This window comes from Aulonocara stuartgranti (assembly GCF_965226115.1).
Source record: "Aulonocara stuartgranti genome assembly, chromosome: 4".
Classification (NCBI taxonomy): domain Eukaryota; kingdom Metazoa; phylum Chordata; class Actinopteri; order Cichliformes; family Cichlidae; genus Aulonocara; species Aulonocara stuartgranti.
In genome coordinates this window covers 18,830,632-18,847,855 of record NC_138942.1, presented here as the reverse complement: position 1 = coordinate 18,847,855, position 17,224 = coordinate 18,830,632, and the positions used below count along the sequence as shown (strand labels likewise).

Below are 17,224 nucleotides of genomic sequence, written 5' to 3'. Positions count from 1 at the left end.
ATAAAATAAGCATATGGAGTCATGAGCTCTATTATAGTGTTAATACAGATTGCACTCTTGTTAGCTTTCTTAGTGAACCTTTTAAACATACAGCAAGCGTTTACAATGCTCCCCCCCCCCCCCCATCTGTCTGTGCAGTTCACTGTTGACATGCTTTTTCCTGTGCATCTTGTACAGTCTTTCATTTTGTCTCTTAGTTGTTTTGATTTAAAAAGTACTCCCATTCTCTTGGCGAACTCGTTCTTTCGGTCACTACCCACAGCTCGTGACCAGAGGTGAGGGTAGGGACATAGATTGACTGGTAAATCGATAGCTTTGTTTTTACTATGGACCGGTACAGCGTCCGTATCACTGCAACTGCAGCACCAATCCATCTCTCAATCTCCCACTCACTTCTCTCATCACTCGTGAACAAAACCCTAAGATTCTTAAACTCCTCCACTCTGGATCAGGAACTCGTCCCTGACCCAGAGTGGGCATGCCACCCTTTTCCGGCTGAGAACCATGGCCTCAGATTTGTAGGTGCTGAATCTCATTTCCATCGCTTCACACTCGGCTGTGAACTATTTCAGTGCGAACTGGATGCCATCACCCGATGAAGCCAACAGAACCACATCATCCGAGAAAAGCAGAGATGAGATTCTGAGACACTCAAGTGAAAGCCCTCCGCCACTTGGCTACGCCTAGAAATTTTGTCCATAAAAATTACGAACAGAATCGGTGACAAAGGGCAGTCCTGACGGAGTCCATCACCCACCGAGAGCAAGTCCAACTTATAGCTGGTGTTAAGATTCAGTATTGAGGAAGGGTACAAGAGGTGATCGAAGAATAACCACACCGATCCGGCCGGGTGAAGTCAAACGATGATTTTAATGAACACACGTGTGGGAAGACAACTCTGTACGCAGACAGGAAGTAGTCTTCGACTTAATCAAAGCATGAACAGATATTTTATAGCATCAGGGTTTATTTACTGACGCCCCTTCATACGTCACAGATACATTTTATACATAGATCAGATCAACATCATCATTGACTTTTCACCTAGAAAATCATCTTCTATTTTCATGGCTAGCCCTTCCTGTCTACCTTTCAGTTCTTGTCTTGTTCCTCTTTCTTGCCGAGACACCAAGAAACGGTTCCTCTTTTACCAAGACAATTTTGCAGTTACAGCCAAACATAACTAACCTCTCCTCTAAATAAATCTAATTTAAAATGTGTGTGTGTGTGTGTGGGTTGACCTCACATGCTCTTTGTGTCACCTCTTCACCTACTGTCTGTGTCTCGTCCTCAAATGCTCTTTCTCAATTCACCTGTTGCACTTCTGACCTTTTACCAGACCAGAAGCTCACTGAGACTATGTGTATGTCTTCTACTAAATAAATGTTTTAATCAAGAACCTCTACTTAAACCTTAATATAAAATGACCTGATATAAGTGTTTTGTAAGCATGTATTGCAATTCCTTCTCTGGCTCCAAGTCACTTGCACAATAGATTGTCCGAACATCGCGCCGAACAAAGCTTCCGACCCCCAATTAATTGACCGAGCTCCAACTCTTTAATAAGCACAGATATGCATTGTGTATAAAATAGTCATAGCTGCTTAAGGCCTTCTTAAAGCTATCTGTTACATTGTTAAAGCCTCGTCTTAGCCTGCGGCTCAAAATAACTTCCTGGTTTCACTTCTGCATACAACTTCCTGTCAGCCTGCAACTCAGTCTTTCTGAAAGAGACACTGTTTAAACCTTGGAATGCAATATCCATGCTGCAGATTATATTATTAATGCAATGACAATTATTTAACAATAGCAGTAAAATAATTTCCCTCCTCGACACTCCCCCTTTTGACCTCTGGAACACCAGAGGTCACAATACATTGTGTCCTCACGCAGACCCTTCTCTGGTGGTCTCGAACCTCGAGATCTCCAGGATCCTCGCCCCTCCTGTGGTCGCCGAGATCGATCTTCTGCAAAGGAAACAAAACACCTTCTCTTGCATCTCCCTAACTTATCCTATCTGGGACTCTTTAATCAAAAGCCTGATCCTAATTATCTTCTTAACTTATTGACTTGCATTTATGTATACTCCTCAACGTTACTCATCACTTTAAAATTCTTTTAAGCGCTGGTTTCACGTCCGGTTGCTCGCTCTATTTTCCCTTATCTAATCATCAACATCCTGTGCACAAGTTGTCGCTGCTGCAAGTTAATCTACTCCAAAAGAAAACAACCACTTTAATCAATTAAGTTTAAGCATATAAGCAATTACTCCTGTATACATTTCATCATAGCTAAATGCTGCCTTGAAACAACTCCTATGTGTTAACACTAACTTCATATTAAAACCTCACATTTCCTATGTTATCACCTGTTTTGGTATAACCTTTTTATTTCATTTTGCTCCCTTAATGTAACAATACCTTCTAATTCTAATGTATCAGACTTAACCAAAATATATGCTTTCCTTCCTCTTTGGTCCTTCTTTAAGTTCAGTTAAAAGCTAAATGAATTTAGGGCCTTTTGCCTGGAATCAATACTGTCATGTGTGTTTCTTAACTCTGTGTCTGTAAGCGTGTGCAATCCTTCATGAACTCATATTATCCTCACAGTAGATTGGCTAATCATAGCGCTAGCCAAAGGCTCATGACCCTCCAGAGACAAAGTTGAGCCACAACTCCTTTAAAAGCACAAAATGCAATATGTATAAAATAGTTATAACTGCACCTGAAATACAAAGTTAACATCATCATAAACATCTTATGGTCATCAAAGCAATGGGCAGGGCTGCGACCCAATTTAGCCCTGTCTGCGCACAAATTTTAGCCAACTTGCTTTTCAAATTTAGGTTCATCCTCTCTACCTTTCCTTGAGATTGAGGATGAAAGACCGTCCCGAACTTATGTTGCACTCCCAACATCCTCTCTACCTCTTGCAAATCTTTATTCTTGAAGTGAGTACCATTGTCTGATCTAATTCTCTTGGGAAACCCATGCCTTGGAATGTAATGATTGATTAAGCACTTAATCACGCTTTTCGCGTCTTCACATTTAGTCGCCCATGCTTCGGGCCATCCAGTCAAAACATCCACACACACCAGCAAATACCTCACCCCACCTGGGCCTGTATCAATCATGTCGGTATAATCAATCACGACCTCTTCTCCTGGCCTTTCTGGCATGAGAAACTTACCAGCTTCAGGTTTTACTGCTGGCTTTGGGTTGTGTGCCCCACAAATTAGGCACGTTCTGGCCTTTTCCAGTATCATCCTTCTCAAATCAGGATGCCACCATCGGCACAAATTTCTCTCCATCTGTTCCACTCCCACGTGACCAAGCCCGTGAGCCTCATTCACCTTTTGTTCCGCCATTTTGGCCGTTAAAGCGGGACGCCCATCTGGCCCCCTCCACAAACCGCCATCTTGCCAGGCTCCTTTGTTTTCCCACACCCCCTTTTCCTCTGGGGATGTCTCCTCCTGAGCCTGTCTAACTTCTTCCATGCTGTTAGTGCTAACCTCCTCTTCTGGGGTTACCTGCACCAGTTGTCTCTGTCCTTTGTAGCCCGCTGCTTCCTTTGCGGCTTCGTCAGCTTTCTGATTTCCTCTTGCCACCATACTGTCTGCTTGTGAGTGGCCTTTGCATTTTATAATACTTACCTCGTCTGGGTCCTCCAGGGCCTTTTTGTGACAGATGGGTGCATTAGTGGCCGTTCTGAACCCGGCTCTCTTCCACTGAGCCAGTTCCACATGAGCTGCTCCAAACGCATATGCTGAGTCAGTGTAGATGTTCACTCTCATGTTTTTAGCCAACCTCAGGGCTCGAGTTAGGGCTATCACTTCAGCTCTCTGGGCCGACTGTTGTCCCTCGATTTTTCCTTCAACCTGGGCTTTCTTAATACAGTCATGTGGTTCTCCTGACCCCATTAGGTCTGCCATATTTATTCCTTCATGTGTGAATATCAAATTTGGCGCCTCTAAAATTTTGCTGAACCTTTGTTGCGTCAGTGGAGTCATTGTGAATGCCTGTGAGTTCACATAGGCCACTACACTGTGTGTAGTAAGCACTTTCAGTGGGTGTTCCCTCACTATATGTGCTGTTTTCTGAATTATCTTTGCTACTCCTGCTGCGTGTTGTGTGCATGTGGGATGCCTTGCTTCTGTTGAATTTAATCTTATGCTGACATACATAAGTACATCCCTACCTCCCCCTTTTTTCTGAAACAACACACCATTCACAACTCCCTTTGTTTCTGAAACATCAAGATAAAATGCCTCATCATAGTTAGGTGTGGCCAGATCTGTGGCTCTTGACAAATCCTGTTTTAGTGAAATGAACGCTGTCTCTGTGTCCGGCGTCCAAGGCAATTCAGCCTTCAGATTTCGAACACCAACTTTCTTGATCAGGTCCCTTAAAGGGGCCGTTTTACCCGCATAGTTCGGAATGAACTGCCTGCTGTAACCTGTCAAGCCAAGAAAGGAAAGCAACTCCTTCACAGTTCTTGGTTTTGGATGTGTCAGAATTTGGTCTCTGTGTGTGTTCATTAACCCCACTGATCTGTGTGCGATCACCCGGCCCAGGAATGTTACCTCTGGCCGGACCAACTGCAGTTTTTCTTTGCTCACTTTGAAGCCACACTCCGCCAATTTGTTCAACACCACGAGCAATGCTACCGTACAGGCCGCTGCTGACGGGGCTGCAATAAGAAGATCATCAACATACTGTATTAATGTACAGCCCCCTGGCAGTTGACATGGGGACAATGCCTCTTTCAACACCTGATTAAAAATTCCTGGTGAGAGTGCAAAGCCTTGTGGTAGGCGTGTGTACCTAAATTTGCGGCCTCTGTATGTGAATGAGAAAATGTCTCTGAGTGACTCGTGCAGTGGGAGACAAAAGAATGCATTCGCTAGGTCAATACATGTGAACCACTTTTGGTCTTCAGTTTTGTGCTTCTATTATGGTCTGTTAAATGGTATGTCAGACTTCAGCTGGAACAGGACAGGCGAACAGTTAGCTAGACCTACATCTGTGGGCCCTGCGGACCACAAAGTACCAGGCAATTTTGAGAGCTCAGCTACTGCATCAGGATGATCCATTCTTTCCCTGCCATGTATTCTGGAGATTTCTTTATGTTCTAAGATCACTGCATCGTTGGACAAACAAGTTATGCGATATATTTTACATTTTGGTGCATACCAAACGTTTGGAATTTGGGTGCTTTGCCAGCATGCGTTGTCCAGCGCCCGCTTGACCATTGGTCCCAGATCTCTTGGCCCATGACCCTCGTGGACCGCCAATGTAATGTGAGGGGCTGAATCCTCTCCCACATTGTACCAAGGCAGTTGTTCATCAATAAATTTCACAGCCGCGGCCACACCTTCTGGTCCAACATAAATGTTATGTGTTTGCACATTCCACGTCTGTCCCTCAAGATCAGACTGGAACTGTTCCCGATAGATATCATTATCTTCCCTATCATAAAAGAGTGTAACGTGGAAAGGATCTCGCAGAGGGGAATAGACGGCCAGGCTCATTATCCAGGGTTTCCACAGCTGATAATGTCTCAGAATGCCTTCTTCCACTAGCCTCCCCCAGTAGATTTCGGCAGTGGGTTGTTCAGAGTTCTGGACTAAATATTGAGTCTTTGAAGGTGATCCCAGTTTCACAAGCAGGTCCCTGCCCATGAGATTTTCCAGGCACCTGTGAGGACACCACATATTGGTGCTTCAAAGTCTATTTTCCCAGCTGTGTCAATGCTGGATCATCATCCTTGACAGCATAGGTTCTGCCGTCCCCACGCTGTTCAGTTTCTCCGGGCTCCATCAGTATTGCTCCCCCTCCCAGCCCCAGTCGGCTACTGGGTACTGGGGGCTGGTGCTGCATTCGGGTTTGGAGCTTGATGTGCTCCCCTGTAAGCAGCTCTTTGTCTTGGGCCTCCTCGTGCCTGGGATCGATAGCCTCGCCCCTGATAGTTCTGCGGCGGTTCAGGGCAGTCTCGGACCCAGTGTCCTTCTGCTCCACATCTCAGACACGCAGTCCAAGACACCCTGCCAGGATTCCCCGGATTCCGAGCCCTTTGTCCTCCCCTCACGGATCCACCACGCCCTCTCTGCGGTCCACCGGTCCCCCAATTCCCTACGGGTTGACGCTGCCTTGGTGCATTGGCGGGCCAACGGTCATCAGGGTAGAGACCCGGATCCTGATCTGGCCAGTCAGGCACAGGATCGGGCTGAGGCCTTGCCACCATTATTTTGCTTGCGCTCTCTTTATCCTCTTTCTTTCTGTCTCCTGCTTTGTTTTTTGCTTCTGCCAGCTGCAACTTGACCAGCCACGCCTGGGCTTCCTCCAACTCTTTCTTTTGTTTGTTTGCCAAATCCTGTTCCTGCTGAAGTCTGTGGGTCACATGTCTGTCCCACTGCACCGAGTCTGCAACGGCAAAATCTGGGTTCTTTTCCAAGTCAACTGCAACCTGGTTGGGCAGCCCTGCCAGCACTGCCGAACGAAACCACGCTCTACTTTCACCCTCCTTCCCCGGATGTATTCCTGTTCCTAACAACCATTGTTCCTTTGCTTTAGCTAAACACTCTCTGGGTGTGTTTTTGGGATCCCAAATAATTTTTGGAATGGCTCCAAAGTTAGGAGTTGGGTCCTTCTCCCGAACTGCATCTGCTAAGTCACTCTGCACCTCATGATATTTCAGGTCATTTGCATATCTGGTTGTTTGAGCTATCTGCTCTACATCTGCTAACCCACCACCCAGCATACAACGTCCAGCCAAAGTGCGAAAGTCGCCCAGCGCTAATTCTTCTCCTTCCCAATGTTCTCCCTTGGTTATTGGTGGAAGTTGTTTAACCAATGCTTCCAAATCTCTCACCTTATAGGCGCGATAAACTGGTTCGTTCTTTGGACCTGCTATCAGAGGCAGACTTAAACCAGGGTCAGGAGCTCCTTGTTCAAAACTCACTCTTCTACTCTTCCTCAACTTTCCTTTCCCCTTTGAGCTCTTAAATATGGGCTGTCTCTGTGCTTGGTCTCTCTTCACACTTCTTTTCCTCAAAATTAGGCTTGTACTTGGTTGGGGTGCAGCTCCTCCATCTTCGTCCTCCTCATCGTCTTCTTCTTCTGATGACGTCGCACGGTCTTCATTCTCCTCTTCTGGCCCTCCCTGCATTACTCTCTGCTTTATAACCTCCAATGCCGTTAATGCCTCTATGGACGCACGTAGGGCCTCATGCATTTGTCCATACACTTCTCCTTCAGTTTTTAACACCAAGCTCAGAGGTATTTTATCACCCAGCCCTTTCTGTTGGGATGTAATAAGTTTGCTTACCTCAACCTCCATCGCTTGGCACTCTTTCTCTGCTGATTTTAGTGCTCCAGGTGAAGCCAAACGAATAGCGTTCTTAAGCTGTTCAAGCTGATCCTTCAGAGGTTTGCATCCCCTTTTCCCACTAGGTGTCGCACCCGAGCTGTCAGCCATTCTCTGAAACACAGACTTACCTCTTCCAATGGCGTTGGTCGACTCCACCTTCTTGGTCTAGGTCACCCAGACACGCTTATCTTTCGGTTTCAATCTTCGTCTCGCTGTTCTCGCAACCACTGGCTCCTCTTCCCCTGCTCGGTGATACACAAAGTTTAACCCAGCCCTTTAGACGCTGTCCTCGCGTTCTCAAGCGTTGACACTCAATCAAAATTATTCGCCCTCAAAGTGTTAATATATGACACCAGCAACCCTTATGCGCAACGCGCTCACCTCCGTATACTTACCTCTCCAATAGTTCCTCGGATTAGTGTTTTTTCATTTATTTTAAACCCATTAACGGCGCTGCGCGTCCCTTATATACTTTACAGCAACACACCCTCAAGCATCCCGTACTAATAAATCTAAAACCACGAAATCACCTTTATGTCATTATGTCAAAGCTTTCTCCATGTTGCACAGCCTGCCACAGGTTTAACAAAAAAATCGCTGCCCGGGAAGGCTCCCACATATCAAGGTGGTCGTTTTCACAAACTTCCAGCAGACCCTCAAATAAACAAAAACAACGACCCAGGCAGGCTTCCAGTTCAGCCTCCTCAATTTCTATGCACACTGAAAACTCATGGGGAGATTCTTCTGTCTCCCCGTGTCCTACACAATTCACCTCCAAATGATCCCCTACAATTGAAATTTCAGTGTGGAATGACGCAGAGATTAACATTTCCTTATTTATTCACTATATGTAACCTGAATTTTCTCTCTCTCTTCAAATAACAAAGGTTATCTTTACAATTTGTTATTGAACTACTAATTAAGTTGCTCTTTATGGTGTCAGTGATAAACTGCCCCTAAAAAGTCCACTTTATTGCGTGCTCATTGAGTTACTCCTATCAAAACTATTTAACAAGTTCAATTTACACATACTCATTAATTTGTCACGCTTATTAGTGGCTCATGGTTGCTTAAAGCCTATGTCTGACTTGACCACAGAGTTAGAGCATCATTCAATCCTCTCAGGATGACCACTCCACTTACTCTGCATCCAGTCAGCTCATGTATTAACAACCCTTGCAGACTGTAACCCTTTTATTTTTTGTTTATGCCTTCAATTCCACCTTAAATCTTCTTTACCTAAACGTTGGTTTTAAACACAAACAATTCTTATATTCTATTTTGAAACGCTGTCACCATTCATATATTTACAATGTTGTTATTTACTAAGCCAGCATTTTAACTGCAGACATTTATCCACATTTGCAAACAATAGTTATAGAGCTGAATGACACACAAAACCGAAAGCATAGTCCTCTCATGCGCTCTGCATCAGCTGCCTCATTTGCATGCACACACACTCTTCATCTAAGAATAGCAGCAGGCAGTCAGTGCATTGCTGACTCGACCCACAGAGATCTTTTTTAATACAGAGACGTCTTATATTTACAACTGCACAGATTTTAAACCTTTTAACACCTATCGAATTTCGACAAATTTAACATAACCGTTTTTGCGATCAATTAACCAGTATCAAGACTTTAACTGTTTCTGGCCTCATTTCTAAAATCCCTAACTCAATTTAAAAGCGTCAACCAACCCAAACTTTTTGAAGTTTTCGGTTAAAGTTACACGCCCGAAATCCACTTCTGCTGGCCAAAAAAGCGCAGATACCGTTTCAAACGGTAAGGAGACTCTAACTCCTAGCTATTTTGGAGGTTCCCAAGTTCTCCCCGGTTGCCAACCGTACTAACCCTATTCGCCGATAGGTCAGGGCCAAGCGTCCTTGGCCGGGAGGGAGCATTACCTCCGAGAACTGCGCTTCCTAGCAGACTCTAACTGCCGTTCTAGAATAATTTATAATACTTTGAAACAACAATCAACACCCGAAACAAGTGTATAACTGAGGCAGGTGCAACCTAGTGGTCAAATGGAGACTCCAACTCACAAAATGACCGCTCAGGTCCACTCTTATGACCAAATTTGGACTCTAACCAACACAATAACCAATTCCCTACCAAACTACTTGAGACTCTAACTCAATTTCTTTGGGACTTCAACCCAGTATTTAAACTTTTCTTATCAGACTCTTAACTACTTTCATTTCTTCTTAGCAGAACTCTAACTGCTTCAACTCATGAGATTTTCATCAAAATCAAAACAGACACCCACCAGTAACTTCAGTGAGTAGACTTAAATTTTATCATATCCAATTTGGCACACTTTGGAAATAATTCAACAGGTAGTGCCTTACCTTTTGGATAAGCCGGCTTATGCCCACTCACTTAGACCACTGGAATTCATGTCTGCCCGTCAGACCACCCAAGACCCCGGATTTCTCCGTCCAAACCTCCAACTCTCCCTCCTCAATAACCGGACGAAGCCCCCAAATGTTAAGATTCAGTATTGAGGAAGGGTACAAGAGGTGATCGAAGAATAACCACACCGATCCGGCCGGGTGAAGTCAAACGATGATTTTAATGAACACACGTGTGGGAAGACAACTCTGTACGCAGACAGGAAGTAGTCTTCGACTTAATCAAAGCATGAACAGATATTTTATAGCATCAGGGTTTATTTACTGACGCCCCTTCATACGTCACAGATACATTTTATACATAGATCAGATCAACATCATCATTGACTTTTCACCTAGAAAATCATCTTCTATTTTCATGGCTAGCCCTTCCTGTCTACCTTTCAGTTCTTGTCTTGTTCCTCTTTCTTGCCGAGACACCAAGAAACGGTTCCTCTTTTACCAAGACAATTTTGCAGTTACAGCCAAACATAACTAACCTCTCCTCTAAATAAATCTAATTTAAAATGTGTGTGTGTGTGTGTGGGTTGACCTCACATGCTCTTTGTGTCACCTCTTCACCTACTGTCTGTGTCTCGTCCTCAAATGCTCTTTCTCAATTCACCTGTTGCACTTCTGACCTTTTACCAGACCAGAAGCTCACTGAGACTATGTGTATGTCTTCTACTAAATAAATGTTTTAATCAAGAACCTCTACTTAAACCTTAATATAAAATGACCTGATATAAGTGTTTTGTAAGCATGTATTGCAATTCCTTCTCTGGCTCCAAGTCACTTGCACAATAGATTGTCCGAACATCGCGCCGAACAAAGCTTCCGACCCCCAATTAATTGACCGAGCTCCAACTCTTTAATAAGCACAGATATGCATTGTGTATAAAATAGTCATAGCTGCTTAAGGCCTTCTTAAAGCTATCTGTTACATTGTTAAAGCCTCGTCTTAGCCTGCGGCTCAAAATAACTTCCTGGTTTCACTTCTGCATACAACTTCCTGTCAGCCTGCAACTCAGTCTTTCTGAAAGAGACACTGTTTAAACCTTGGAATGCAATATCCATGCTGCAGATTATATTATTAATGCAATGACAATTATTTAACAATAGCAGTAAAATAATTTCCCTCCTCGACACTGGCTATGCAGACCGAGCTCTTGCAATGGCTGTATAAGGATCAAATGGCCAGTAGCAATGGGCCAGGCACCCCATACTATCAAAGCATCTTCCACGGGACACTCTGAGGGACATGGTCGAATGCCTTCTCCTAGACTTTCCTAGGTAGGCTGAGGAGTGTGATGCCTCTGTAGTTGGAACACACCCTCCGGTCCCCCTTCTTAAAGATGGGAACTACCACCCCAGTCTGCCAATGCAGAGGTACTGCCCCTGATCTCCATGCAACATTGCAGAGACTAAGACAGCCCTACAACATCCAGAGCCAGGGTCTCCACTCCCGGCCGCTGCCCGGCACACAATGCACCCGACCTCTATGATGCCTCCTGTGGATGGTGGGTCTGCAGGAGGAGTGGGGCCATGTCCAGTTTTTGGGCTGTGCCCAGCTGGGCCCCATGGACTAAGGCTCGGCCACCAGATGCTCGACCTCGGGCACCCTCCCCAGGCTTGGCTCCAGGGCAGGGCCTATCTTGGGCAGGGTCAACTGTTCCCTTGATTTTCTACTCATAGGGGTCAGAACCAATTTGCCATACCAGTGGTCAAAGTCCCTGGGCAACATAGCCCCTGGATCCCTGGGACACACATACCCCTCCATCACAATAAGGTAGCGATTCACAGAGGGACATTCAATTATATATCCGTTTAGTAGTGCCTGGGAAACAAGGCAAGCACTGCTTGTCCACTGAAATCTAAAAATAGACAACCATTAAAACCAAAATGAAAGTGATCTCTGCTCTCGCATCAGCATAACAGCATGGAATAAAGCTTCTCACCTATTTGCATTCATCCAATATATTACTACCATCTTCTGGCCACAGTTGTCACTGAAAGCTGGCTTAATTCTGCTTGACTGAAATCTGTAGTACATTTCATGGCTTGCACTTGGTGAGCTGTGGTACAAGTTTTTTTTTTTTGTGACTGTTTGTGTGTAGAGTTGCAAAGGGGCGGAAAATTTCCGGTAAATTTCCGAAAAGTTTCCGGTAAATTTCCATGGTAAGTTAAGCTTGGGAATTTTGGAAATATTCCATATTGGAAACTGTCCATGGAAATAATGGGAATTATGGAAATTAATGGGAATTTAGGAGAACTAACTGGGAATATATTATTTCCAAGCATAAATATAAACAGAAATCATAAGAAAACCTCCATGCAAAATCTTTTCAACAGATATTTCAACAGATTTATTAGTAAGTACAGTAGAATAGAACACGTTTCAATAACTTGTTTCATGGATGAATAAAAACAGAAATGTTGAGTTCAATATTACCATCCCCTAACCCCGTTCATTCAAAAATGCCCCCTGTCCAAAAATCTCCACAAAGTCCCATTCAAAAGGTTAAATGAAAAATGCCACTTATCCTCCAAAACGTCCCATTAAACATGCAAATCTTCCTTCAAGCAATCCTCTTTTCTCATTTTTGCTCAGTCAATAGACTCTTCCTGGACCTCATCATCATCCAACAACATGTCCACTTCCTCAGCATCCAACTCTGAGTCTTCCTCTTCAGTGTCACTTTCCAGCCTTGTTGAGGATGGCTCTGTGTCAGGCTCAAAGAGCCGTAGGCTTGCCCGAATGCCGACCAGCTTTTCCACTCTCACATTTGTGAGCCTGTTGCGAACCTTTGTGTGGGTGTTTCCAAACAGTGACCAGTTGCGCTCAGAGGCGGCTGATGATGGTAGGATTTGGAGGAGGATGGAGACTACAGGCGCAAGGGCCTCAGATTCACATAGTCCCTTCCACCAGGTGGCTGCAGATATGTGCTGGCATGACTGCCATATTCCATCCCCTTTCCAAAGGCCTTGCTTTGTTCGATACTTTGCCAAACTGCCTAGAACTTTGCCTTTATCGAGACCCAGGTGGTCAGACATGGCTGTAATGACCGCATAGGCACCGTTGATCTCTTCCCCAGAAAGTATGCCCTTCTCATATTTGGGGTCCAGCATGTAGGCTGCTGCATGCACTGGCTTCATGCAGAACGCCCTCCGCTGTTCCAATGACTTGACCACAGCCATTTCCTCTGCTTTCAGTAGTAGGGAAGTGGGCAGAATTGTCTGGATTTCTTCTTTGAGTTCTGCAAAAAGGCACTGGACATCTGACAAGATGGCACCATCCCCCTCTATCTTTGCTATTGCTGCTGCAATAGGTTTGAGGATTTTCAGACTGCTAGATACTCTTTCCCAGAACACATCATCCAAGATGACCTTCTTGATGTCACTGTCGATGCCTACAGACTGGGATATGGCCATCTCTTGCAGAGACTCCTTTCCCTCCAGAAGGCTGTCAAACATGATAACAACACCACCCCATCGCGTTATGCTGGGAAGCTTCAGTGTAGTACTCTTGTTCTTTTCCTTTTGCTTTGACAGAAATGTAGCGGAAGTTACTTGTTTGCCTTTAACATATTTCAGAACTTGCTTCGCTCTCTTATTCAGAGTGTCCATTGTTTTTAGTGCCATTATGTCTTTTAGGAGAAGGTTTAGTATATGGGCAGCACAGCCAATAGTAATTATATGAGGGTAGGTCTCCTCCACATGTGCCCAGGCAACCTTCATGTTGGCTGCGTTGTCAGTGACCAGTGCAAAAACCTTATCTGGTCCAAGGTCATTGATGATCACTTTTAGCTCATCTGCAATGTATTGGCCTGTGTGTCTGTTTTCCTTTGTGTCTACACTCTTGTAGAACACAGGCATAATACATAATCACATAATACATAATACATAATCACATAATCACATAACTACATAATCACCTGGTGATTATGTAGTTAATAATTCCTTGTCCCCTGATATTGGACCATCCATCAGAGATGACTGAAATACAGTCAGCTTGGTCAATGGTCTGTTTCACCTTTGCTTGAACTCGACTGAACTCTTCATCCAGTAGATGAGTAGACAATGCATGTCTGGTTGGGGGAATGTATGCTGGTCGGAGAACATTCAAAAATCTCTTCCAGTTCACATTGGATGTCAGCATCAGGGGTGAGCCAGTTGCATAGATTGCACGAGCGAAACACTCATCTGCGTTTTTCTGGCTAGTGTCATCCATAAAATCAAAGAATCCTCTGATGCCAGAGGGACCAGGAGCTGATGAGTGGGTATCTGAGTCTGATACAGCTGAAACAGATTCATTTTCCCCTTGAGTGGAACTCCTGGCTGCTGCATGTGTTGGGCCTTGAGGAATTTTTTTGCACTTTGCAGTGTGCTGCTGCATTTTTGTGGCATTCTTCACATACGTCTTATCACAATACTTACACATATATACAGATTTCCCTTGTACATTAGCTGGTGTAAAATGTCTCCACACATCAGATAGCGCACGTGGCATTTTTCTGTAAAATAAAACAAGAGCTTGTAAAAATGCTAATGCAATGCAAGAGATCGTAATAATACAATTGCAATATGATAATAAACAGATATAAATAGTAAGGCTAGCTAAACAACTGGAATGATCTTCAAAACAAAAAAGCCAAATGAGGAAGCTAGCATCTTCTTTATGTTATACTAGCTATGGCTTATTTAGCATCTAACAGATGCTAGCATTTTATTTAGCATCTTATCAGATTGCTATCTACCAGATTAATACATTTTATGTGATATTCACAATTTAAACATTTAATGAATATATTTTCCCATAAAATCATCAAAACTTACCTCACTTGTTAAGTCCACAGGCTCAAATGTGTGCCTTCAATACTCTTTGTCCTTCAGGCTCAAAAGTGTGGTCCATGTGTACATGTGATGGAGGCATGCACAGTGCCAGTAGGTGGTCTCAATAGCCATGCAGCAAGCTTGTGCTCTGTAAATGTGATTAAGGAATGGCATGGATATTCAAGTGTATTTGAATTGCATTTGTTTGTTTTTGTCAATATTATGCTAAAATATGCTTTGCTCAACTATATTTAAGTTCCCTAAGAAGAGCCAACCTTCAATTTTGAAAATTCCCAGTTTACTCCCATAAATTCCCGTTAATTCCCGTTTATTCCCATGGAAAGTTTCCATCTTTGAAAATTCCGGGAATTTTGCAACCCTATTTGTGTGGGTACATTATGCACCTCTGGTCTTTAATAAAAGACTGATGGGAGACCAACATGCTAGGCAAGCTGCCACTGGCTCTGCTTTCACTGCTCTGAGATCAGTTGTCATCTGCGCCCATTGTGTAGAAACAGAGCTAGCATTAGCAAGTAAATGAGCTTCTGTGACTTATCATCTTAACAGATAACTGTCCTCTTATTAAGCTTAGTAGAGGCCTAGTGTAATGTGAATAGGTTTTTAGCAACTCATTTAACATGTTAGCAAGGAATTCTTTGACGATGAAGAGGGGATTTAAATCCTGCCATGCCTAGTTTAATAACAGAAAAACTCTTAACAGGTTAACCATAACTGGTGGCATAGCAGCTTTGACAGATATCCATCTTTTATATAGTCAGCAGTGTGAACTAGGGCTCCTGTGATCCTGTGAAACATGCTGTGAGAAGACTGTTTTCCATTTTTTTGAAGATTTCAAGTTTTTCCCCTTACCTCTATCATATTATGACTATATATTTAAGAACTCTTTGGATATCCTAGGGTTGTTTTACATGCTTTTTCATTGGCTGCTTTATGGTGACTGAGTTTAAATTTAGTTAGGATCTGTCTGTGTTTCACTTCTGACTGAATGAACATGCACAGCTAACAAAAATCTTTTTATAGGTCAGAGTAGCAGCGACGTTTGTATTTTATTTTCGTATCTTGTTGATTTTTGGCCAAAAATATATCTGTTCATATATCTATTTCGTTCTTGCCTACTTCTGTACCTTGCCTGATCCCCATATCACCTTGGGTCCTTCACACCCCTCTCTGAATTCATCTCTTCCTTTATCTGCTCCAGTGCCTTTTGCCACCATTGCCTTTTTTCTCTCTCACTTGCCGTCTACTTCGTCTCTGAAGAAATGTTTCTCATAATCTCTCTCCCTTCTTCTCCAGGTTTACTCACACTCACCCCCTCAGGCAGGGTGAGTCAGGTGTGACCACATCTCTGGTTTCCGAGTGCTGCCTCGGTCACAGATCACACACGCTAACAAACTACAATCTCTAAACAGTACAGCACATACTCCCCAAGCTTCTACAGATATGTCTTTTTATATCTGTCTGACTCTTGCTCACCAGTCTAGCTGTGGTCACCTCACAGTTCAGTACACAGGTGTGTAAATTCCTACAGGAGAAAACACTTGCGGTGTGTTGCATATGCATGCATATTTTGCATTATCTTCAATTAATGGCACCAAAGATATTGTAGAGTATATAACGTACTTTCCATATGTTAGCTGTTATTACCAGCTGTGATAGCATGGCTGGTATTTTCTGAATTTTATGAGTTTGTCTTTGAGTCATCATAGCAAAATGTATTCACTGGGAATCAATCCATTTAGGTATGCAAGCATGACCAAGATAATCTGCTGAAGTTCAAACTGAGAATCAGAATAGTGAAGAAAGGTGATTTAAGTGACTTTGAAAGTGGCATGGTAGTTGGTGCTGGATGGGCTCGTCTGATGATTTGAAAAACTGGGATTTTCCCACACAACCATCTGAGAATTGTCTAAAGGAAATGGTAACTCAGATTAGCACTAGTTACAATGAAGGTGCAGCCTGAATGCATAACATGTCAAATCTTACACTGCCACCCATCTCAGCTGAAAACAGGAAACCAAGCCTAAAGTTTGCATGTGCTCACCAAAATTGGACCACAGAAGACAGAAAAAATGACCATGTCTATCACTTTATGGCCACAGTGTACCCATCTTCTAATGGCTGCTTCCAGCAAGATACCATGCCATGTCACAGAGATCATCTCAAATTAGTCTTTTGAACATTTTTCGAACATGCAATCAAACGGCCTCCACAGTCAACAGATCTCTGTCCAATGGAGTGCCTTTGGGATGTGGTGGAACAGATATGCAGCCAATAAATTGTTGCAGCTGCAGAACAAAATTTCCGAGGACTGTTTCCAGCGTCTTGTTGAATCTATGCCATGAAGAATTATGGCAGTTCTGCAGCCAAAGGGGTCGAACCTGGTACAGACAAGGTACGTGCTCCTCACTGGCACATCAGACCTGTGACAAAATATTTCAACAGTCAGTGTTTTTGCATCATGTGAATTATTCTTTACACTTACACCAACACAATATATATGTATATTGTATAATGTTGGGAAATGTTAAATACAAGAAATCGCTGAAGGGTTGCCTTCAACTTGTGTGAGTGATCCTGTGCACCTTCTGTAGACGAATCTATCACAAA

At 43.6% G+C, this 17,224-nt stretch overlaps 1 long non-coding RNA gene across 1 annotated transcript; it reads right to left on the bottom strand.

Moving 5' to 3' along the window:
* Nucleotides 1-851: 851 nt before the first annotated feature.
* On the bottom strand, nucleotides 852-7,548 carry LOC309704214. The gene is made up of 2 exons (XR_014276168.1): nucleotides 7,497-7,548; nucleotides 852-1,967 (listed from the first exon to the last, which is right to left on the bottom strand). It is a non-coding gene; the product is annotated as an uncharacterized lncRNA (long non-coding RNA).
* Nucleotides 7,549-17,224: the final 9,676 nt, after the last annotated feature.